Below are 24584 nucleotides of genomic sequence, written 5' to 3'. Positions count from 1 at the left end.
TAAAAAAAAAAAAAGCACCAAAAATGAATCCCTCCATTGAAACCGCACCAAAAACGCAATGGACAAGTGAGGAGTGCTCAAGCCCAAGTTCACAGAATTGCATGACAAGGGAAATCCCATTATATTCAATGGTACCCTTCTAATTAATGGGACTCATCACAGTGCGACAGCATAGATAAGAAGCATCCCTATGCGACTGATGGATGAGTGTTTTTTTTTAACCCTTACCTCTCCTCCCTGGTTATCCTTCATCCATTGATGTTGATACAAACATTTGAGCCTTTTTTGGATCTTTGCTTTCTTTGAACGATCATTCCTTCAGTCGATTGATCCTTCCTTCCTTTGATCGTTCAATCATTCATTTGATTGATCAATCGTTCCTTTGATCATTTGATATTTCTTTCAATCAAAGGATCAATCAAAGGCGGGATTCGATCGAATGAAGGAGGGATTAATTGATTGAGTAAAGGAAAGGAACGATCAATCTAAAGATCGATCAATTGCAGGAAGGGTCAATCGTTGAAGGAAAGATGGACCGAAAGAAAGGTCAATAGACTGAACAACGGGTTGATCCTTCCTTCGATCGATTGATCCTTTATTCGATCAATCAATTCTTCCTTCGATCGAGCGATCCTTACTTCAATCAAAGGATCAGTCGAAGGAAGGGTCAATTGACAGATAGGGATTCGATCGAATGAAGGAGGGATTAATTGATTGAGTAAAGGAAAGGAACGATAAATCTAAAGATCGGTCAATTGCAGGAAGGGTCAATCGTTGAAGGAAAGATGGGATTCGATCGAATGAAGGAGGGATTAATTGATTGAGTAAAGGAACGATCAATCTAAAGATCGGTCAATTGCTGGAAGGGTCAATCGTTGAAGGAAAGATGGACCGAAAGAAAGGTCAATAGACTGAACAACGGGTTGATCCTTCCTTCGATCGATTGATCCTTTATTCGATCAATCAATTCTTCCTTCGATCGAGCGATCCTTACTTCAATCAAAGGATCAGTCGAAGGAAGGGTCAATTGACTGATAGGGATTCGATTGAATGAAGGAGGGATTATTGACTGAGTAAAGGAAAGGAACGATAAATCTAAAGATCGGTCAATTGCAGGAAGGGTCAATCGTTGAAGGAAAGATGGACCGAAAGAAAGGTCAATAGACTGAACAACAGGTTGATCCTTCCTTCGATCGATTGATCCTTTATTCGATCAATCAATTCTTCCTTCGATCAAGCGATCCTTACTTCAATCAAAGGATCAGTCGAAGGAAGGGTCAATTGACAGATAGGGATTCGATCGAATGAAGGAGGGATTAATTGATTGAGTAAAGGAAAGGAACGATAAATCTAAAGATCGGTCAATTGCAGGAAGGGTCAATCGTTGAAGGAAAGATGGGATTCGATCGAATGAAGGAGGGATTAATTGATTGAGTAAAGGAAAGGAACGATCAATCTAAAGATCGGTCAAATGCAGGAAGGGTCAATCGTTGAAGGAAAGATGGACCGAAAGAAAGGTCAATAGACTGAACAACGGGTTGATCCTTCCTTCGATCGATTGATCCTTTATTCGGTCAATCAATTCTTCCTTCGATCGAGCGATCCTTACTTCAATCAAAGGATCAGTCAAAGGAAGGGTCAATTGACTGATAGGCTTGAATGATCAAAAAAAGGATCGATCAAAAGTTTGAGGGATTGATCGATCAAAGAATCAAATGATTGAAGCAAGCCTTGATTGATCGAAGGAAGGATCAAAACCTCTACTGATGCAACTTCCTCCGTCACATTGAAGTCACATCGAAATAGCAAGCATGTTGCACTGCACAGACCTACTGGAAATCGCATGAAATTCACATTAGAAAAGAGGGAAGTGATATAGGGAAAACACAACGCAAACGTGACAAAAACACATCATGTGCTGCGTTTTATATAACACAGCGTGGCAAAAACACATATGCGTTTTTGATGCAAAGCAGTGTGAAAGTAGCCTTAGGAAAAGGAGTTTGCTGAAGCATGAATTCTGACTTTCTTTGTATTTTTCTGAATTATTCCTTATTACCATAAACATGGAATCACTGCTACCTTAGGTCTATAATCTCTGATTGCCCCCAGGCCTAAAGGTGGCCATACATGAATTGATATGATCAACCACTCGATCATTTGATGCGATCCTGAATAAGGATCATAAATTACAGACCCTTCATTCAATTGATTTAGTCCGCTCTCCATAGATTTTGACTCAAGTCAGTCGGCCATGGCAGAATTCTATCAATTGTTTCTCATTGATTGTTGCCTAAGCCACTGTGTTGCCTGATTTGTTCACACTCCTGCCTTGTAGCATTGGGGTCCTTGGTTTGAACCCCAACCAGGACACCATATGCAAGACGTTTGAATGTTCGCCATGTGTTTGTGTTGGTTTGTTCCAGGTATCCTAGTTTCCTCCCACAAGCCAAAGACATGCTTGTAGGATGGCTGATGAAGTCATGTGTGCCGTGACGCAACGCATAGGTGATGTGGTGATGCAATTTCCGGCGCCATGACATAATTTTCGCTGCAGACGTCATCTTTGTGCTCCACATGAACCCATGCAAGTACACCCATAGCATGAGGTTCTACAGGCTTATTATACATTGGAGAAATGTGAGTTTAATGGTTTATGTTGCCTTTTATTACCTAATAAAACAATATTATACTATGCAGGTTCTCTTTTTGTATGGATTCTGAGGGAGCTGGCCACACCTGTTATAGCCTAAGGAGAGTTTTTGGAGGTGATCCTGACCTGGTAAAGCTCATTTATTTACCTGATGCGAGGTTCTGATCTGCATTGGATACTGATAAGAGGAGCTTATTCTTGGAGGATCCAGGAGTGATCCAAAAAGCTATTAGGCCCTTTTAGGGTCACAGTAAGAAGGTGAGGAGCCAATCTAGATACTTTGGATACATCACCAGGACCACTTGCATGCGTTTGGAACACTGAGATCACATTTAATTCAGTTGGACATTTTATATTGTTTCTATATATATTTTATATATTTATTTATTTTCTAGTTGTAGGTGTGAGTATAATATACACTATCTATTGGAGTATTTTTAGCACGGAGCACTATATTTATCCCCCAGTGCTGGGATCACATGTGTGTTTCACCATTTGTATTTATATGGTTTTCATTGATGATCATTGAGTTTTGCATTTATTATCACTTTCACTTGTAATTTTGATCACTATTGGTCCATCAGAGACCATTTATGGTTCATAGTCACTTAGTATTTTTTCACTTTGTTATTTATTAGGAATAAGATCACTGTCATCATTATTTTATTATTCATTTGTTGATAAGAGCGCTACACCATTTTTGTTATATTTCAGTTATTTCACTTGTAGGATCATTGGCTCCTGGTTCCTAGCTCGTCTATGTAGGCATGTGAGATAGGGGCCGTAGACTGCAAGCTCTTTTAGGGCAGGGACCAATGTAAAAGTACACAATGTAAAAGTGCTGTGTAAACTGTCAGTGCTACATAAACACCTTTAATAAACCCCTTTCACATGGGGAGGACTCCACTAAGCTCAGTGGGGGATTTGTCTGCTGATCCCCGCTAAGCAGGCGGATGACAGGTTCGTGTCTGCTCCGCTTGTGTAGAGCGGACATGGACACAGCCTTTTGTTCTATGGTGCGGTCGGATGTAAATGGACAACCTGTACATTTACATCCGACTGTTATCCGATCCACTAGACCAGGGGTCTCCAAACTTTCTAAACAAAGGGCCAGTTTACTGTTCTTCAGACTTTAGGGGGGCCGGAGTGTGGCCAATGGGAGTAGAAAATATCCTGGCATCAGTGGGGTTAAACAAAGCCCCATCACTGGGGTCAGTGGGAGAAAAAGTGCCCCATTGTTAAGTGTTAGTGAAAGGAATAGTGCCTTAAGGGCCGGATGAAGGCAAGCAAAGGGCCGCATCCGGCTCCCGGGCCACAGTTTGAAGACCCCTGCGCTAGACAGATGGGGAATAGATCCTCCATCTGTCTGTTTTTAGTGGATCGGATGCAGGCGGATGTAAACGGACACATGTTTACATCTGCCTCCTCATAGACAGAAATGGATGGTCTGATTGGATCCGCCTGAATAACAAACAGGTGGACCAGTTCGGACCGCCCCTGTGAAAGGGGCCCTAGAGAACTGATCGTCATATGGATCAAATAACTAACTGATTGTATTTTCAATCAATATTGTAAGAGTCCAGTCACACTTGTGTGACCTGTCATGCAACTTTGTGGTCCAAATTCGCATGACAAGTCACCCCCCATGGGTACCATTCATATCTGTGTGACTTCAAAGTAGTACATGCACTACTTTGGTACGACTTTCAAACAACGTATGTGCCATAGACTGCAATGAAAACCCTCAAAAGTCATATCAAAGTTGCACCTGAATATTATAAATGCAACAGTTGTGCAACAGGTGTCCAGTATCATTAATGAAAGCCAAAGTTGTATTCAAGTTGCACCCATCCACAGTTGCATCAAAGTTGCATCAAAGTTGCACTTCAAAGTTGTGCAACTTTGAAGTTTTGCAAGTGTGAACGGAGCAAGGTGGATAGAAATTGATGATTATAAAAAAACAATCAAAAATTGGATTTTTTTTATAGTTAAAGAAGATTTTTTTGATTTTTATAACATTTATTTTAATAAAATGATTTTGGAGTAAAATATATATCTAAAGATAGTTTTCTATTTAAGACACATTAATAATTTAGTTTATTCAGCATGAAATGGAGCTTAGTTATGTACCATGAGGCTGTATATTCTGCAATAATTACATTTCTGGTAAACTCATTCAATGAATCCAAGCTCTGCAAGCTGAGGTAACATGCACTGCATTATTGCATTCACACAATTTCATAGTAACCATGAGCAAAAACATGAAATAAAATAATTTGAGTAGTTCTCCAGCTATGTGTGATTAACCTATTAATCTAAAATCGGTTCTGAGATCGCTGTTTTACTAACCTGACGGCTTATTGTTCTAAAAAGTAAACCTGCATTTGGTCTGCAAATATTAAAGATTCCAAATTCCAGCAAGAATGAGTCGGATTCCTTACATTTAAAGAGCACCTGTCATTTTAGATCTATCATGGCAGCGTCGGTTAGCGGGCATCCACTCACCTGCTGCCACCACGTCTCTCCCCATATGGAAGAAAAATATATTTGAAATATATTTAAAAAATATTCTTCCCAGATATATTGACATATATTTGAAATGCTACTGGGACTGTCGGTGAGTCAACAGCGGGTCAGAGGAGGAGACGCTGCGGGACAGAGATGACAGCTGTTTAAAAAGTATGATTTAAATCGAGCCTTTTCACTAGTCATTTAAATTGTGATTTAAATCAACTTGATTTAAATCAAATCCACTCTGGAACGGAGCCTTAGTGTTGCATCATTCCTTATTTTAATCGATGATGAATCGCTTGTTTGTTATCACTCATGCATAGATCAATTCCAGTTTGAAACATGTATGGCCACCATAAAGAATCCAGCTTTGTGCTGCCTCGCTGCATCCAGACAGATCAGTGTTTACTGAATGGGAGACCTGTACAGAATACTTTTTTACATACGATATCTTGTACAGTCAGGTCCATAAATATTGGGACATCGACTCAATTCTAACATTTTTGTCTCTATACACCACCACAATGGATTTGAAATGAAACAAACAAGATGTGCTTTAACTAAAGACTGTCAGCTTTAATTTGAGGGTATTCACATCCAAATAAGGTGAACGGTGTAGGAATTACAACAGTTTGCATATGTGCCTCCCACTTGTTAAGGGACCAAAAGTAATGGGACAATTGGCTTCTCAGCTGTTCCATGGCCAAGTGTGTTTTTCCCTCATTATCCCAATTACAATGAGCAGATAAAAGGTCCAGAGTTCATTTCAAGTGTGCTATTTGCATTTGGAATCTGTTGCTGTCAACTCTCAAGATGAGATCCAAAGAGCTGTCACTATCAGTGAAGCAAGCCATCATTAGGCTGAAAAAACAAAACAAACCCATCAGAGAGATAGCAAAAACATTAGGCGTGGCCAAAACAACTGTTTGGAACATTCTTAAAAAGAAGGAACGCACCGGTGAGCTCAGCAACACCAAAAGACCCGGAAGACCACGGAAAACAACTGTGGTGGATGTCCGAAGAATTCTTTCCCTGGTGAAGAAAACAGCCTTCACAACAGTTGGCCAGATCAAGAACACTCTTCAGGAGGTAGGTGTATGTGTGTCAAAGTCAACAATCAAGAGAAGACTTCACCAGAGTGAATACAGAGGGTTCACCACAAGATGTAAACCATTGGTGAGCCTCAAAAACAGGAAGGCCAGATTAGAGTTTGCCAAACGACATCTATAAAAGCATTCACAGTTCTGGAACAACATCCTATGGACAGATGAGACCAAGATCAACTTGTACCAGAGTGATGGGAAGAGAAGAGTATGGAGAAGGAAAGGAACTGCTCATGATCCTAAGCATACCACCTCATCAGTGAAGCATGGTGGTGGTAGTGTCATGGCGTGGGCATGTATGGCTGCCAATGGAACTGGTTCTCTTGTATTTATTGATGATGTGACTGCTGACAAAAGCAGCAGGATGAATTCTGAAGTGTTTTGGGCAATATTATCTGCTCATATTCAGCCAAATGCTTCAGAACTCATTGGACGCCGCTTCACAGTGCAGATGGACAATGACCCAAAGCATACTGCAAAAGCAACCAAAGAGTTTTTTAAGGGAAAGAAGTGGAATGTTATGCAATGGCCAAGTCAATCACCTGACCTGAATCCGATTGAGCATGCATTTCACTTGCTGAAGACAAAACTGAGGGGAAAATGCCCCAAGAACTAGCAGGAACTGAAGACAGTTGCAGTAGAGGCCTGTCAGAGCATCACCAGGGATGAAACCCAGCGTCTGGTGATGTCTATGCATTCCAGACTTCAGGCTGTAATTGACTGCAAAGGATTTGCAACCAAGTATTAAAAAGTGAAAGTTTGATTTATGATTATTATTCTGTCCCATTACTTTTGGTCCCTTAACAAGTGGGAGGCACATATGCAAACTGTTGTAATTCCTACACCGTTCACCTGATTTGGATGTAAATACCCTCAAATTAAAGCTGACAGTCTTTACTTAAAGCACATCTTGTTCGTTTCATTTCAAATCCATTGTGGTGGTGTATAGAGCCACAAATGTTAGAATTGTGTCGATGTCCCAATATTTATGGACCTGACTGTATAATACATTTACCAGCCCATTAAAAAAAAAAAAGCTTTTCAATTCAAGTAGAATTTACCGTCGGTCGGATGTATGTGAGCCATAAATCATATTATTATGTTTTTATCCCTTCTAATGACAGCCATGGGACTATTTTTTCTTTCCTTTTTACAAGCCACATCAGAAGAGACCAATAAAGTCTATTGTGTCCCAGCTAGAGACGCATGAATGGCTAAGTTACTCCCAAACAGGGACACATCATCAATGATGCAACCACCTCCGGCGGCACTCTGTCGCTGTGGCACTGAGACCGGTGGATCCATACCGGACACTCCATTCTCACTGCAGCTTGGTAATGTTGCCCTGTATACAGCATTTTATACCATCAAGAAAAAGCAAAACCAGCGCTTAGGACTTCATGCATCACAGGAACACTGTTTCTGTGTGCAGCCCTCTAAAGACGGGGGAATCTTGATACTACTGGAAGAAAACAAAAAAGGGCGCACTCTCCTCGTGCATTACCGTGATAAAAAAGGGATACTATTAAAAATGACAAAAATATAGTCACAAACCAAGGGTCATATAAACAGACAAGGAACCAAATGTGACAGTCCCAGAAAAATAGTAGTCCTGCGACAGGGTATACTAACACGTTTCGGGAGTTGACCTTCCTTCCTCAGAGCTTTGGATCCTTGTCTGTTTATATGACTCTTGGTTTGTGGGTATATTTTTGTCATTTTTAATAAATCCCTTTTTTATCACGGTAATGTACGAGGAGAGTGTGCCCTTAATATTGCCCTGTATACAACATTTTATAACATCAAGAAAAAACAAAACCAGCCCTCAGGACTTCATGCATCACAGGAGCATGGTTTCTGTGTGCAGCCCTCTAAAGATGGGGGGGATCTTGATACTACTGAAAGAAAACAAAAAAGGGTGCACTCTCCTCGTGCATTACCGTGATTAAAAATGGACTGATTAAAGATGACAAAAATATACTCACAAACCAAGGGTCATATAAACAGAAAAGGAACCAAATATGACAGTCCCAGAAGAATAGTAGTCCTGGGACAGGGTATTTTAACGCGTTTCGGGAGTTGACCTTCCTTCCTCAGAGCTTTGGATCCTTGTCTGTTTATATGTCCCTTGGTTTGTATTTTTTGTCATTTTTATCAAATCCCTTTTTTGTCACTGTAATGTACGAGGAGAGTGCACCCTTAATGTTGCCCTGTATACAGCATTTTATAACATCAAGAAAAAGCTAAACCAGCACTCAGGACTTGATGCATCACAGGAACACGGTTTCGGTGTGCAGCCCTCTAAAGATGGGGGGATCTTGATACTACTGAGAGAAAACAAAAAAGGGCGCACTCTCTTCGTGCATTACCATGATAAAAAAGAGATACTATTAAAAATGACAAAAATATACTCACAAACCAAGGGTCATATAAACAGACAAGGAACCAAATGTGACAGTCCCAGAAAAATAGTAGTCTTGCGACAGGGTATGCTAACGAGTTTTGGGAGTCGAATTCCCTTCGTCAGAGCTTTGGATCCTTGTCTGTTTATATGACCCTTGGTTTGTGAGTATATTTTTGTCATTTTTATTAAATCCCTTTTTTGTCACTGTAATGTATGAGGAGAGTGCGCCCTTAACCCCTTCCCGCCGGCGGCTCCTGGCCCTTTAAGAGTTTGAGATGCCGGGAGGCGGGGAGTGGTTTAGGGAACATGTGACCACCGTGATGCGTCGTCACGGCAGTCACATGATCGGGAGAGGTCCCGATCGAAAGAGCAGACCGGGACCTTTCCGTGAGTACTGGACATGTTTGCTGGGAGAGCGCAGGGCGCGCGCTCTCAGCACATATGTTTTTTCTTACATGAACACAAATGTGCGGCCACTCGGCGTCTAGGCCCAGACGCCGGGAGGCCGCACATTTGTGTGCGGCCGGCGTAAAGGGGTTAATGTTGCCCTGTATACAACATTTTATAACATCAAGAAAAACCAAAACCAGCACTCAGGACTTCATGCATCACAGGAACACGGTTTCTGTGTGCCGCCCTCTAAAGATGGGGGAATCTTGATACTACTAAAAGAAAACAAAAAAGGGCGTACTCTCCTCGTGCATTACCGTGATAAAAAAGGGATATTATTAAAAATGACAAAAATATACTCACAAACCAAGAGTCATATAAACAGACAAGGAACCAAATGTGACAGTTCCAGAAAAATAGTAGTCCTGCGACAGGGTATGCTAACGAGTTTCAGGAGTCAAACTCCCTTCCTCAGAGCTTTGGATCCTTGTCTGTTTATATGACAAGGAGGTTTGTGAGTATATTTCTGTCATTTTTATTAAATCTCTTTTTTGTCACTGTAATGTACGAGGAGAGTGCACCCTTAATGTTGCCCTGTATACAGCATTTTATAACATCAAGAAAAAACGAAACCAGCACCCAGGACTTCATGCATCACAGGAACACGGTTTCTGTGTGCCGCCCTCTAAAGACGGGGGGGATCTTGATACTACTGAAAGAAAACAAAAAAGGGTGCACTCTCCTTGTGCATTAGCGTGATAAAAAAAGAGATATTATTAAAAATGACAACAATATACTCACAAACCAAGGGTCATATAAACAGACAAGAAACCAAATGTGACAGTCCCAGAAAAATAGTAGTCCTGCGACAGGGTATGCTAACGAGTTTCGGGAGTCAAACTCCCTTCCTCAGAGCTTTGTTCCTTTTCTGTTTATATGACTCTTGGTTTGTGAGTATATTTTTGTCATTTTTATTAAATCCCTTTTTTATCACGGTAATGCACGAGGAGAGTGCGCCCTTTTTTGTTTTCTTCCAGTAGCATTTTATAACAGCCTATCTGGTAGCACGAAGATTATTAAATCCTACAGTATACAGTGAAAAGAAGATGGACCTCACTACAGTGACCAGTGTGACAAACTCCGGCTTAAAATGAAGACTAGAACTGGCTGGCCAGGTTTTGCTACATGCTTTATATAGAATGCAAAGTGATAGGAGCCTCTAGTGGAAAAACTCCTGACACCTGAATGTGAGGATGGAGCTACTCAAATCCAGTTGACTGAGCAGACAGCAGCACCTTGGCCCTTCACCCCTCCTCCCTGGGTCTTTGAAGCGTGACCTGCAGCCTGGGCCAGTTTCCCAAGTCTACCAAGTGCAGTCCATGCCACAGCTCTGATTCGAATGGAGAGAATGAAACCATGTCTGACTGCTCCCCTTACCTGTCATGTAAGAGGGTCTGCAGAGGGGAATGCTGACAGGTGCACTCATACTACGATAAAGGGACAGAGAAGTCTATATATAGACATTTCTATAATGTATATGCATGACCAGATTCCTAGACGCTCGCTGACAATCTCTTCTTGCCTCGGGTAAAGGGAATAACAAACAAATGCACACAGAGCAATCAAATATGACAATACTACAAAAAGACTGCGTGCCGGCATACGGTTCATACATAATGGAGCAATGCTGCTACTAATGTACTGTGTGATGGTGATTTTGGGACGCTTTCACTATGCACATCTATCATGAAGAGCTGGGATGGGGCATTCTATCTACCATTTTGTGATATCCGTTAAGTCTACACATGTATTTTTACATAGTCTGGTTGAAAAAAAAACAAATACAAAAGTTTAAAGTGGCTGTAAACCCTTACATCTCTCTAATGAAGTGACTGGCCTCAGGTGATACAGAGATGAAATAAATCCTCCTACATAAGTTGTACCGGTCTATCTGCAGCCTTCTCTTCTCTACATCCATTCAAAGTGCTGAATTTATAAAGCGTTTAGGCTCCATTCACACTAATGCGTGCTTTTATTGCTTTTTGCAGAAACGCACCACAGTCCATTAAACGAGGTTTCCTATGGAACAGGTTCACATCTATGCTTTTTTGAGCTGCTGCGTTTTTGTAACGGGTCAGTGACTTTTTTAAAAGCAAAAAGCAGCGCTTTTGCTAAAATAGAGTTCAATGGAGAATCTGCTGAAATGCATGGTAGTGCGTTTTTGCCACATTTTGCATTTTTATTCTGCCCAGCAAAAAAAAAAAAAAAACAAAAGTCCACTTTAAAAAAAAAGAAAAAAGAAATTAAAGCTGAACAAAACAGAAAACAAACTGGAAAAGCACTGCAAAATGGACAAAAAGCAAACTGCATAGGTGTGAACAGAGCTTCAGAGCTGTCAAAAAAAAGGGAGGTCGGAGAGCTGGATTACACTCTGCAGAGCTCAGTGAGGAGAGTTCTGAAAGCTGATTGGAGGTAAGAAACACCCCCCCCCTTCCACACAGCTCAAAGGAACAGAGCTGAAGCTGTCTATCTGCTGAAGGTACTTCCCGTCACCATTTTTCTCTTGGTGTCAGGAAAACTTGTCAGAAGTGATTCATACTGATAGCAGAGGAACAAGGCAGCAGACAAAATTGAGACAAGCACACACTATAGAGGGATATGAAAATATTCAATAGAGAAGATGAGACTTTCAGGGTGCATGAACATGAATACCAAACATATTAAAAAGTTATATAATTTTTGTTTCGTATTTTTTTAAAAACAAAAAAATACAGAAACATAAAAACAATTGAACTGAGATTCAGCCTTGATTATATAATTGTAGTTTCGCCCTCACGGGCTTCTTCAAGGAAGATTTTTGAAGAGATTTCAACCGCCGAGGCTAAAGGTATATCAAAAAGAATTATACAATTACCAAACAACTTTACTATATCCAATACAAAGTATTTAATCAAATATATATATGGGACTCAATGGCTCACCCTGGATGTGAAAGCTCGCAGAGCTAAAGAGGGATATGTTTTGTTCATATTTTATGTCTGAGGTTTACAACCACTTTAACTGCCTCCTGCCCACCATATAGTACAATGATGGACGCAAGGCGGTTCTCTCGTTCATATGACGTCCTCCCATTCTAACCGTGCATGCGCGGCTCCGGGAGCGCGCAGCGCAGCGATCGGCAGTGCGCTGTGTCCCTCGGACACAGCGGATCACCAATCAACGGAAAGAGCCGAAGATTTTGGCTCTGTCATGTGATCAGCTGTGTCCAATCACAGCTGATCACATGTAAACAGGGAAATGCTGGTTATCGGCATTTCTCTCCTCACGAGCTGTCACACTGACAGCTTGAGAGGAGAGGAGAGCTGGTAATCGGCATTCCTCGGAGCGGACATGTACACTGATCATCAGGGCACTGATGATCAGTGTGCTCTGATGATCAGTGTAGCCCCAGCAGTGCGACCTGTCAGTGTCCATCAGTGCTAGCTGTCAGTGCTCATCCATTCCACCTGCCAGTGCCCATCAATGCCACATATCAGTGCCAATCTGAACTGCCTTTCAGTGTCACCCATCAATGCCAGTCAGTGCCACCCATCAGTGCTGCCAATCAGTACCGCCTATCAATTCCAGTCAGTGACGCCTATCAGTGCCACCTATCAGTGTGCATCAGTGCCGCCCATCAGTGCCTGTCAGTGCTGCCTATCAGTGCCGCCTAACAGTGCCAGTCAGTGCCACCTAACAGTGCCAGTCAGTGCCACCTATCAGTGCCAGTCAGTGCCGCCTATCAGATGAGTGCTGCCTTTCAGTGCCCATCAGTGATGCCTGTCAATGTCCATCAGTGCCACCTACCAGTGCCTCCTCATCAGTGCCCATCAGTGCCACCTATCAGTGTTCATCAGTGTAGCCTATCAGTGCCCATCACTGCAGCCTCATTAGTGCACATCAGTGAAAGAGAAAAATCACTTATTTACAAAATCTTATAACAAAAACTAAGAATAAACTTTTTTTTTCAACATTTTCAGTGGTTTTTGGTTTAAGAAAAAATAAAAAACCCAGAGGTGATTAAATTCCACCAAAATAAAGCTGTATCTGTCACAAAAAATGATAAAAATTTCATATGGGTACAGGGTTGCATGACCGCGCAATTGTCATTCAAAGTGTGACAGTGCTGAAAGCTGGAAATTGGCCTGGGCAGGAAGGGGGTATAAGTGCCCTGTAGGCTAGTGGTTAATCAATCTTGTGAAAACATCCAGGAAAATAATTTTGCAAAAATGTTTTTGGAAAAAAATAGAGGGGTGCATACAATATATATGTCACAGAATATGTTTAAAACAAAGTTCATACTTGGCCTCACTATGCCAGTGGAGGGAAAGCAAAATATTACTAAATGAAAGACTTTCTAATAACAGTCACTACATAGACATAGTAGCCAGGAAATTAGGCCACATTCCCAACTCTGGGCTGCTTTTGCATCACATTTGTAGTGCTCTGCAATTTAGGGGCGGTTTACCATTCAGCCCTATGAAAGGTATATTTTGCTGGAAACCACACCAAAGATGCAACATGCAAGAGTTGTCCATATAGCACATTAATGAACAGAGTGGTGTATGTTGCGTTGAATTTTTGAAACATATGTAGGTCTACAGGGGTTCTTTTAGTCTTAAAAGATCACCATTGGGATGTCGGGGGGGGGGGATAACAAGACTGGTTGGAAGAATAGATCATTGTCCCCCTCACCAAAAGAGGTGCCATGGAGAGTCACCCTACTGTAGATTCAGTTAGGTAATTATGGAGTTTAGAAACATTTTTAGAAGCACTAGACCAGGGGTGTCAAACTGGCGGCCCTCCAGCTGTTGCGAAACTACAAGTCCCATCATGCCTCTGCCTTTGGGGGTCATGCTTGTAACTGTCAATCTTGCAATGCCTCATGGGACTTGTAGTTTGGCAACAGCTGGAGGGCCGCCAGTTAGACACCCATGTCCTAGATAGAGAAGCTTGTTTGAGGTGGTGAAGGATGTTTCTGCTTGTTGCATTTTCCAGCTACAAAAAAATGCTTGTCTGCCATGTGTTATGTATTCTATGCTTGTTCCTGAGCCAGGTTCCTTGTTAAAGATTTCATATAGAAGGCGGGTTGGTAAACAACCCAAACGGTAAAAATCTCATGACAAACCTAATACCCACAATGTATAGCTGTGTTTTCCAATGTCATTAAAGCACAGTATGAATCCTTTTATAACAACCACATTAGGGACATTAGATTGTACACCCCTTGATAGTTAGGGACTGATGTGAATGTACAATATATATGTAAAGAGCTGTGAAAATTGACGGCGCTATATAAGTACCTGAAATAAATAAAAAATAAATAAATCAAGGACTAAGCAACACAAGCAATTTTGATCACTTGGTACTGAAAGGACTTGTTGACAGTTACCCCCTTGGGCTAAAGTTGCAGGAGATTTTTAATAACGTGAAGTCTAAGTAAAACTTTTTTTGGATAACATGGAAAAGGATTAGAACCCTTGTCAGTTTTTCACCGAAAGTGAAAGTAAAAGAAAATCCCAAATTTTGGGATGTCCTCAGAAAAGTAATAGAATGGAAGTCTTCCAGTGGAGACACTAGTTCTGGTGACTTGGGGGTCCCCAAAGAATTCCCTTAATTTGCAGGGATTGGCTATGGGACAGGAAGTGAAGATTAATCTCCCCAATGGGACACAAACCCAAAAAAAAAAACCCAAATCTGACAGGTGTTATAACCGCCCCTTACTCTATCCAAAAATTTTCAGCTTTCAGTGCTATCACACTTTGAATGACAATTGCGTGGTCATGCAACACTGTACTCATATGAATATTTTAGCATTTTTTTCAGGCAGATAAACTTTGTGGTATTTATTCACCACTGGGATTTTTATTATTTTGCTATATAAATGAAAAAGTCCAAACACTTTGAAAAAAAAGTGTTTTTCTTATAACATTTTGCAAATAAATAATCTTTTATAAACCTTGGCCAAAATGTATTCAGCTATCTTTTTAGTAAATAAATAACCCTAATTAGTTTATAATCAAATTATAATTTTTCATACTTTTTTTTACATTTTTATATATTATTTATGTTTTTTTTAACATACTGTCACCCTAGCAGTAGTCACACCATGGTGACACTGTACTACTTGTGGGGGGCGATGAAGATTTTTTTTTTTATTTATTTTTTTTACACTGATTGCTTTTACACCCATAAAGGCTGTAAAAGCGATCATTTGTCCTTCTCTTTGGCTGCATTCTTGCAACCATTGAGAAATACTGTGAGAGCTGTGATTGGTCAAAGCTTGTCACATGGTGCAATTCTGTTGTGACTAGCCTTGTACCATGTGACCTCTGTGATCATTCACAGATTTCACTAGTAGTAAGCAATGATGTCAGGAAGTGACATCTTGCTTACTACTATTCATGTGATCACTGATTGGCCAATCAGTGATCACATGATCGGGACCTCACACACAGGTCCCGTACAGCGATCTGTGTCCTCCAGACACAGCGGGCACCGATTGTGGTGCCACGCGCTCCCAAGGAGCGTGCACAGGCAATAGACGCGGGGGGACATTTAGAAACGTTCACCCGCATCAGCAGAGGTTAAATGTTTTTTTTTTATGGAGCACTGTCAGTAGCTGAATTTGACCTGGTATCAGCCTCTTGCAGTCCCTGCAGCAAGGCTGGAGTGTGGGAGGAAGAAACAGCACAAGGAGCCAGTCAGTTGATGTGCTGATAGGAGATGAGAGCAGAGTAATGAGAGATGAGCTCTTCACTGGTACAAGGCTGTTATGAATAGCCTTGAACCATGTGACCTCTGATGTGGCATCTTGCTTGTTACTATTCATGTGATCACTGATTGGCCAATCAATGATCACATGATTGGGACGTCACACAGAGGTCCCGTACAGCGATCGGTGTTCTGCGCAGCCAAGGAAGCGGTAGGACGTTTATAAACGGCCACCTGCTCCTGCACTGCTCCCGTCCGGCCATTTATGTACATGGGTCGGAAGGGAAGTAGTTAACTCACATCAGCACCCGGTCCAATTCAGTTACCAGCAATGTCACCCCACCAGTTCATGGTTCACATGTGACTTTACTGTCCTGAGGTCATGTATTGCCAAGGTGCACCTTCTGAACATTAACCCCTTGGCGCCGGCAACTCCCGGCCCTTTAAGGGTTTCAGAAGTCGGGAGGCGGGGTGGGGTTTAGGGTCATATGACTGTTGTGACACACTGTCATGGTGGTCATATGATCGGGAAAGGTCCCGATCGAAAGAGGAGATCGGGACCTTTCCGTGAGTACCAGACGTGTGCTGGAAGAGCGCAGAGACCGCGCTCTCAGCACATATGTTTTTTTAAAAAATATAATGCAAATGTGTGGTCCCTCAGTGTCTAGGCCCAGACGCCGGGAGACCGCACATTTGTGTTCGGCCGGTGTGAAGAGGTTAAAAACCACTTGGTTTAGTAGTGCATCAGAAAAAAGTAAAACCAAATGTCCTGAAAACCAAATGTCTTGGCATTTCGCATACCAACGTACTTCACACTACCGCAGCTGGGACTGATTGAGGCACTGGAAGAACCAAGGAAAGAAAAGTGAAGTGCAGCCATTGTGATCTTCTACGGGAATGGGAATCTGAATGATAGTTATGAGCGACACCTCCTTTCTTCCAATTTTCATGCATCAGCTTCACTGGGCTGTACCAGCACAATCTGCTTAGCGGTCAATAAATACTGTATTCTACATAGCAGAGTGTGACGCTCGTACCGACAGTAGGTATTTGCACAGGTGTCAGTCCCTTCCATGCCGGAAATCCAAGGCATAGCTTGTGCACACAAGATCCTATGGAGCTGTCTGCTGCGGACACCTTGATTTTAGCAGCAGACAGTGCACGGGTGAGGGGAGGGGGCGCATGTATTACATGGGGGAGACAAGGGGAATCAGCAACAACCTGCGGCTGGTGTTCCATTCTGCCGAACAAGACGATAACTCATCCAGGCAGAAAAATATCATCGCTGAGGGAATACAAGCGCTGCCTGAGTGTAATTAGAGAGTAACCTGCACTAGAGCACGCTACGAGGATCCACTCACACACAAGGGAGTTTCCAGACAGAAGTGCGTCACACTGGATTAACCAAATCCATTACAACATTACCACACTATACAGACAAGCTTTTGCTGACAATGTTTTCACTATGAATAACAGTGTGTTTGCATGGCCGCCAGCCATTGTGATCTACGACCTCTCGTCTGTACATGTACAGTCTCCCTGTTTGGCTCTGCACTCTGCTGTTTCCCTACCCCCCGGCAATGTACACTTGTTTATCATGGTTTGAGTAGATGCCGTGTTTTGGCATGGTGCTCTGTATTACCTGTTGACACTCTGCTGTTCCTTTATCCTTTAAGAAATTTGTTGCACCGGCTTTTGGTTGGTTTTACTATTTACAGCACTCAGGTTGTCCAAAATGGTGATAATGGAAACAAGAAAACCTTGGGGTGCTGCCCATAACAAGCAGTAGTGTCCACCTTTCAGTTTCCTAGTGGAGGTTATTGATGAAGGTCAAAACTGATCTTTATTTGTTCCTTGTCTAATGCCCTGTCCTAAGTCAGACCCCTTCTTCTGTACCAGGCTGTGACCGCCAGCCTTTGTTTTTGTGCTTCTCGCTGATCCCTACATATAGGCTGATTACTAATGGTCTCATTTTCCAATTTATGGAAATTTTCTACACACCTGGAGCAAGCAAAATTGCAAACTACAGATGAAAAGTTGATCTGCATGGGTGGGTATTTTCATCAGAATCCCCGCTGCTCTCCATGATGAGTCCTCTCTTGTACAAATCATTAGTAACACCTCATCTGGAATATGCAGTTCAGTTTTGGGCACCAATTCACAAAAAGAACATTGGGGAACTGGAGAAAGTACAGAGAAGGGCAACCAAACTGAGAAGAGGCATGGAGGAGATCAGCTATGAGGAAAGATTAGAGGAACTGGATTTATTCTCTCTTGAGAAGAGGGGATTAAGGGGGGATATGATCTCCATGTATAATACATAAGGGGGGATATGATCTCCATGTATAATACATAAGGGGGGATATGATCTCCATGTATAATACATAAGGGGGGATATGATCACCATGTATAATACATAAGGGGGGATATGATCACCATGTATAATACATAAGGGGGGATATGATCAACATGTATAAATACATCAGTGGTTCATACAGTGAACTCGGTGTACAGCTATTCACCCTGAGGTCATCACAGAGGACAAGGGGGCACTCTTTACCGATGAAGGAAAAGAAATGTAATCTCCAAACACGGAAAGGTTTCTTTACAGTGAGAGCTGTGAAAATGTGGAATAGAGTCCCTCAAGAGTTGGTTCTGGCCAGCTCAGTGGATTGCTTTAAAAAAGGCCTGGATTCTTTCCTAGATACACAGAATATAACTGGAATTTTTTCCCCTGCAGGAGCAAATTGGATCATGCTTTGCTGGGTTTTTTTTGCCTTCCTCAAGTGTGGGTGGAGGATTATAATTTTTTTTTTTTAATGGTTGACCTGAATTGACTTTTGTCTTTTTTCAGCCAGACTAACTATGTAACAATTATGAGGCAAGAACACCTAGCACTGCTTTAATGCTCCATGCACACTAGCATATTTTTAAGCTCCTATTAGCTGGTTACAAGAGGTTTTTTTTCTGCCCCTAGAAGCAAATAGAGTTATCATATGTGTCCATGCACATTATTGTAGCCAGAAGCGTTTTTCAAGCTTCAGCTTCTACTAGCAGAAAAAAAACTTTTTTGCATTTTTGGAAGTGATTTGTCAGCAGAAAAAAATGCTGAATGCTTCTAAATGCTACTAAAACACTCCTAACAGAATTTTTCTAGCTTTTGTACTGTAAAAACGCTAATCAAATGCGAACACTCCTAAATGCTAGTAAAAACGCTATTACCAGCGTTTTTTCAGGCATATTTTTAGCTTAAAAAAAATGCTAGTGTGCATGGAGCCTAACAACCTTTTTGGAACTTGTGTATCACTGATATCAGCCAAACTACAACAGAGTGACCACAGAATAAAAAGGGCTTCTCTATCAGTCTGAAAACAGAAAACGAATGCACCAACACCCCATCTAAGGACTGGTAAGCTGCAATAAATTACATTTTCCTTTGCTTAGAAACACTTTAATAATCACTTCAAGTAAAACTACACTGCATCTGAGCACCACAAACCAAAAATGCCATTTAATTCCTTGTTAATATTCAAAGCAAACTCCCCCATCCATGTCTCCATGCTTTATTTTGCTGAGAATTAATATTGAAAAATACCCCCTGGTATTTCTGGCAGTGGTCATCTCGAGTGAGGGCAGATGATTCATGTAGCATTTACTTCCTGGAATCCATCTGCCCTTGGCTGGAATCCATCTGCCCTTGGCTGGAATCCCCTGCCCCAGGCATTGGCTGAGCTGAGAATCCTCCCTCCCCTCCTGCAGGCTCCTCGGATGTATGACATCATTTGCCTAGGCATGGAAACCAGGAAATAACTTAAGAAATGTAAACAAAAAAAGTTTAAAACAAGTAAATATGATATACTTTCCTATCTATTTATTAATGCTAGCAGCATATGGATTATAATAGTCAGCGTTAATTGAGAGAATGAAGTTCCACTTTAACTAGGTTAAAGGTAATATTTTCTTATATATTTGGAATTTAAGCTGTAATATATTACATTTTATTCCTGGGTTTAGGTACAGTATATGGGCCTCTTGCTTGCTGGGCATAGCGGTCCAACAATTACAAGAAATTCCACCAATTGTGAGCATTGCCTGTGAATACCAGCCCATAAGAGAACTGCAAGTTTGCAAAAATGAGCCCCCCATTCAGTTAGAAGGACACCTCAACTTGTTTTCACCTATCGATCCTCCCAAGACCTTCTGCTCTCTAGTTCCCATGTCACCTCCTCCCATGCTCGCCTCCAGGACTTCTCCCGAGCTTCTCCCATCCTATGGAACTCCCTACCCCAATCTGTCCGGCTATCTCCTAATCTATACACCTTTAGATGATCCCTGAAAACCTCTCTCTTTAAAGAAGCCTATCCTGCTTCTACCTAGTAAACCGCCATTTATTTCCTCCATCAGCTCATCCCCCCCACAGCTATTACCTTTTGTATCGCTCAACCCTTCCTCCTAGATTGTAAGTTCTGAGGAGCAGGGCCCTCTGTTTCCTCTTGTACCAAATTGTATTGTAACTGCAATGTCTACCTTCATGTTGTAAAGAACTGCGCAAACTGTTGGCGCTATATAAATCCTGTATAATAATAATGAACCTAAAAACAGCGAATGACTCCTGGGATAGACTGACATGATTCATACAGTTTATGTGACTCAATTCTGCCTAATACAGACCATAGAGCATTGCTTTTACCATAAAAGAAACCAGCGGATTCTTTTTACTAAAAGCGCTGCCTGTCACAGCTTTCTATTGTGCGTGTCTTGCCAGTAGACTCTGAGCCATCAGTATCAGTAATATTTCTCTGTGTTCCTTCAGTCATATGTCAGAATCTTCCATACACTCTGTGTGACTACTGAATCTGCTCTTGACCCCTTTCCTTGTGCTCATTCACTATGCTATGTCAGAAAAGTCAGCCGGTTCAGTACTCTGCAGGTAACTGTGTTAGAAAAAGAAACACAAAAGTAACTTTACAATTGTGCCAGTAAAATTGAAAATGTGAAATCTTCAAATGCTTCGTGGGACTATACCTACCTGGACAAGGCTTCTATTTTACTGTAGAGGACCATGACACCCCGCTAGTTACAATTGCTTTGTTGCAGGTAATCCACTGTTCTCAGAAACAGAACAGCTAGAATTCTATGAGAAGAAGCTGAATTCCCAATTGGAAATACATTAGATATGAGAAGCACTACAGAAAGGGAGGCCAAAAATTAAATCTACATAAACTTGAACAGAAGCGGAGTTATGTATACCCCAGGAATCTATCCATGTCTGCAGAATGAGTATCGGTACAGCCAACATAACAGCCTCATAACAGTAGGTGCCTGAACAAGGACTGTCATGGCAGGATTAACAGGTATTATTTAAATGACAGCTGAGTTCTTAAAGTGTTACTAAACCCAGGACCCTGCATTCACTATATCTGGTCTCCCACAGTACACAGAACACGGAAATTCAATTATTTTAGTAAATATAAACTGCTAGATACCTTTTCTCATCAGCAGTTAGAGCAGTCTTGTGACATCTATCAGTGTCCAGCAGAGCACTGGTTAAAGCTTGTGTTTTCATTCTCCCGATTGTCCTATGAGGCTGCAGGACCCCTGACCCTCTGTCTGGACAGTGCTGATTGGTCTTGTGCTGATCACATGCACCCTCCCAAAAAAAACTCTCTAAGTAAGCTCGAAAGAGCAGGGCCTTCGATCCCCTCATGTTTTGCATTGTATTGTTATTGTTCTGCCACATGTTCTGTCCCCCTTTGTAATGTACAGCGCTGAGCGAACTATTGGCGCTTTATAAATACTGTATAATAATAATAACAATACACACCAAACTGAGCATGTGCAGCTTGCCTCCAAGCCTCTGTTCTATCAGGAGATGGATTGGGGCCAGCAGAAGAAGGGGAACATCAGAAAAGACAGTGTCAAACATCCCTTTTACACAATGTAGAGGATTAACCCCTTAGGTTCCACAGTGAGTATAACAAGCATGCTTTACTGCATATACAGACTGACTTTACTGTTGTGGGTTTAGGAACACTTTAAAAAGTGGAACTGCAGAAACCACAATAGTGTGCTAAGAGAGTTTATGAGATTTTAGTGGTTGGCTTTACATATGCTTTAAGGTAAATTAGTTATGACTGGGCCTATGCAAACATCTCAGTCTGAAATGAGTCTTAAATTATTATTATTATTATTACTATTATTATTATTATCATTACTGTTGTTATTAGCCTTACTTATTAGCTTTACTTTTCTGAGGCTGACACTGGAGTCACACTGGAGTCACAAGAAATTTGGGGGTTGATTTATTAAAACTGGACTGTGCAAAATCTGGTACAGCTCTGCATGGTAGCCAATCAGCTTCTAACTTCACCTTGTTCAGTTAAGTCTTGTCAATAAAATCTGGTATCTGATTGGTTATTATGCAGAGCTGCACCAGATTTTGCACTTCCCAGTTTTAGTAAATCAACCCCTTGAAGTCTGCCAATTGCTGCTCTGCCATCTGAAAGCCACTACACACTGTCTGCTAACATGGGACAGTGCATAGTATAATAGGAACCAGAGCCCTTGAAGTGGAACTAAAGGGATGAATACTCATCTCTCCTCCAATGGTCCTGTCCCTCACTGGCACTGGCACCTTCTTCTGTGTGGCAGTTTTAGGCAACCTTCATTGGCTGGGACAGGATGACATCGCTCCTGTTCATGTGCACTTAGGGCAGCCCATTCATTTCAGTGGGTTGCCCTACGCGAAAAATCACAAAAAACCTAACCCTTTTTTTAATCGAGCAGTACCAAAACACATGGTACTGTGTTAGCACATTAGTAATTTGCACTGGAGTGCCATTAAGAATTATTGGCATCATCACGTCTCTGAAAAAGGATGCACATTTTTGAGCCCCATGAGAACATGGGCAATTTTGCGAACCTAGCCTAAGACTTTAGTTGACCCCTATGTTGATGCTATGGTTAAAGGGTATGTCTGGGCAAAATAAAAAACATATTCACTACATCTCTGCAAAACATTGCTTTGTCTATTTCAAAATGCTGCAAGTGCAAAAAAATACCCTTTGGTCCTACCAGAAATCCAGTGACCTCACAACTTTCTGTTATTGCAGCTGGCAACTCTGCCTATGCTGCAATGTAATCCCAAGCAGTGTTGTAAACCCTGCCCAATTCTCCCCTGCTGGACTAACCCCCCACCCATATCTCCATAACTTAAGAGGGAGGTGTTCTGTAGCTCAGCAGGACTACACCACTACTTGCAGTTGTAATGTTGGCTGCAGAGGTCAGCAGCTATAGAGAACACAATGACACTTCAAATACACAGCACTCTGAGTAGAGAAAGTCTAGTGGGTGCAGGGCTCAAAAGTGTAAAATTCTGACAGGGTTCAAATCTTTGCAGAATTAGGTGGACAAGAATTAGGTGGACAATCCAGCATTACCCTGATCCGGGTAGCTGGCATAGTCCACACAGTAATGGTTCTGTTTAGTTCTGCAGTCCATTGAGCAGTTCTCCCTTGTATAAAAAGCACAATGCAGATACACATATCACAGGTCCCTTAGGATCTGGTGCCACAGAAAGAACATATTAAAATAAAAGCTTCTTCTCCCTCTGGGCTTTTGATCATAGCTTGGCCACCGACACAAACATAAATATAAATTTCACAGAAAATAACCTGCTTTACTTCAACTACCTGAGCAATAAAAATTAATGAACTCCAACGCTCCCCCAGCCTCAGCTCCAAACGGCTCTGTAGGCCAGCCTGCCCGGGACCAGCTGAGTGATTCCAGTGCGCCGCACGCTATTCATCTCCCTGCTAGGACAATTTTAATTTAAATGCAATTAGAGGCCAGGAATGAACATTATGCATTAGATAAAGCCTGAACATGAAGACTATCATAAATACCATTTCAACAAAAAGAAAAAAAATTAATTACAGAGCATTAGGGCAGAAGTCAGGCCTTCATTTGTGTGTTCCAATAAATGTTAAATACTTTTTAAACATACCAGCAAAAAGCTATAGAGAACGACACAAAAGGGTCATTTATGACAGACTGTCACAGTGTCATACTTTCCACCACTCTGCTTTGTTCATACACATTCCATATTCACAGTGACATGTGTGAGAATTGGCGTTCCTACCTCCTGTCAGCAGGAACATGGATTACCACACTAATATCTACCATATCATGCAGGTGAAAAGTGGAAGAGACATCTACAAAGAGGATTCGTTTTTAGGGTTGCAAAATTTTTTCGCTCCAATTAGGATTTCCAAGGCTTCTTACAAGAAAACAAAACCAAACGTGTACAGCAATACTTCATGTACGCCAATGTGTTAGAACTGTCCTAGGTACTGAAAGTCCATTTTGCTAAGCAGGTACTTTTAGACCATAGGAATACTATGTTCTAGAATGGTGGTGCCCAATTCAGACAAGCAATGCATTGAAGGCAGTGAACAACAACCCCCATACATTGGTGGTTACAGGCACTGTCAGGCTAGAAATCAATCCCCTATAGGTTACTGTTCAAGCACCCCTTAGCAACCTTTGGAGGAACTCTGGAGTTCTACAGAACCCTGGTTAAGAAAGGATGACTTACATCATGAAGCAGAGAAGGTGGGCACAGACAAGGTTTTCAGGACTTCAAATCATTTGCTTTCCTACTGCAAGAAAATGTACAAGTTGTATTTAATGGTTACAGCAACTTATTTTTTAATTCTATTTTTTTTATTAGTCCATTTTAAATCTAAATGAGCTCACCCTAAAATCTCTA

The 24584-nt window shown here is 41.6% G+C and overlaps 1 protein-coding gene across 9 annotated transcripts in view; it reads right to left on the bottom strand.

Annotated features, from left to right (window-relative positions):
- Nucleotides 1–24584, bottom strand: part of NPAS3 (neuronal PAS domain protein 3) — a 671079-nt gene that overhangs the window by 244308 nt on the left and 402187 nt on the right. The gene's annotated exons all lie outside the window — the stretch shown is intronic.

The sequence above is a fragment of the Staurois parvus genome, unplaced genomic scaffold, assembly GCF_062004578.1.
Source record: "Staurois parvus isolate SC_StPar_1 unplaced genomic scaffold, SC_StPar_1.0 ptg001089l, whole genome shotgun sequence".
NCBI classification, from domain to species: Eukaryota; Metazoa; Chordata; class Amphibia; order Anura; family Ranidae; genus Staurois; species Staurois parvus.
This window is presented reverse-complemented; position numbering and strand designations above follow the sequence as displayed.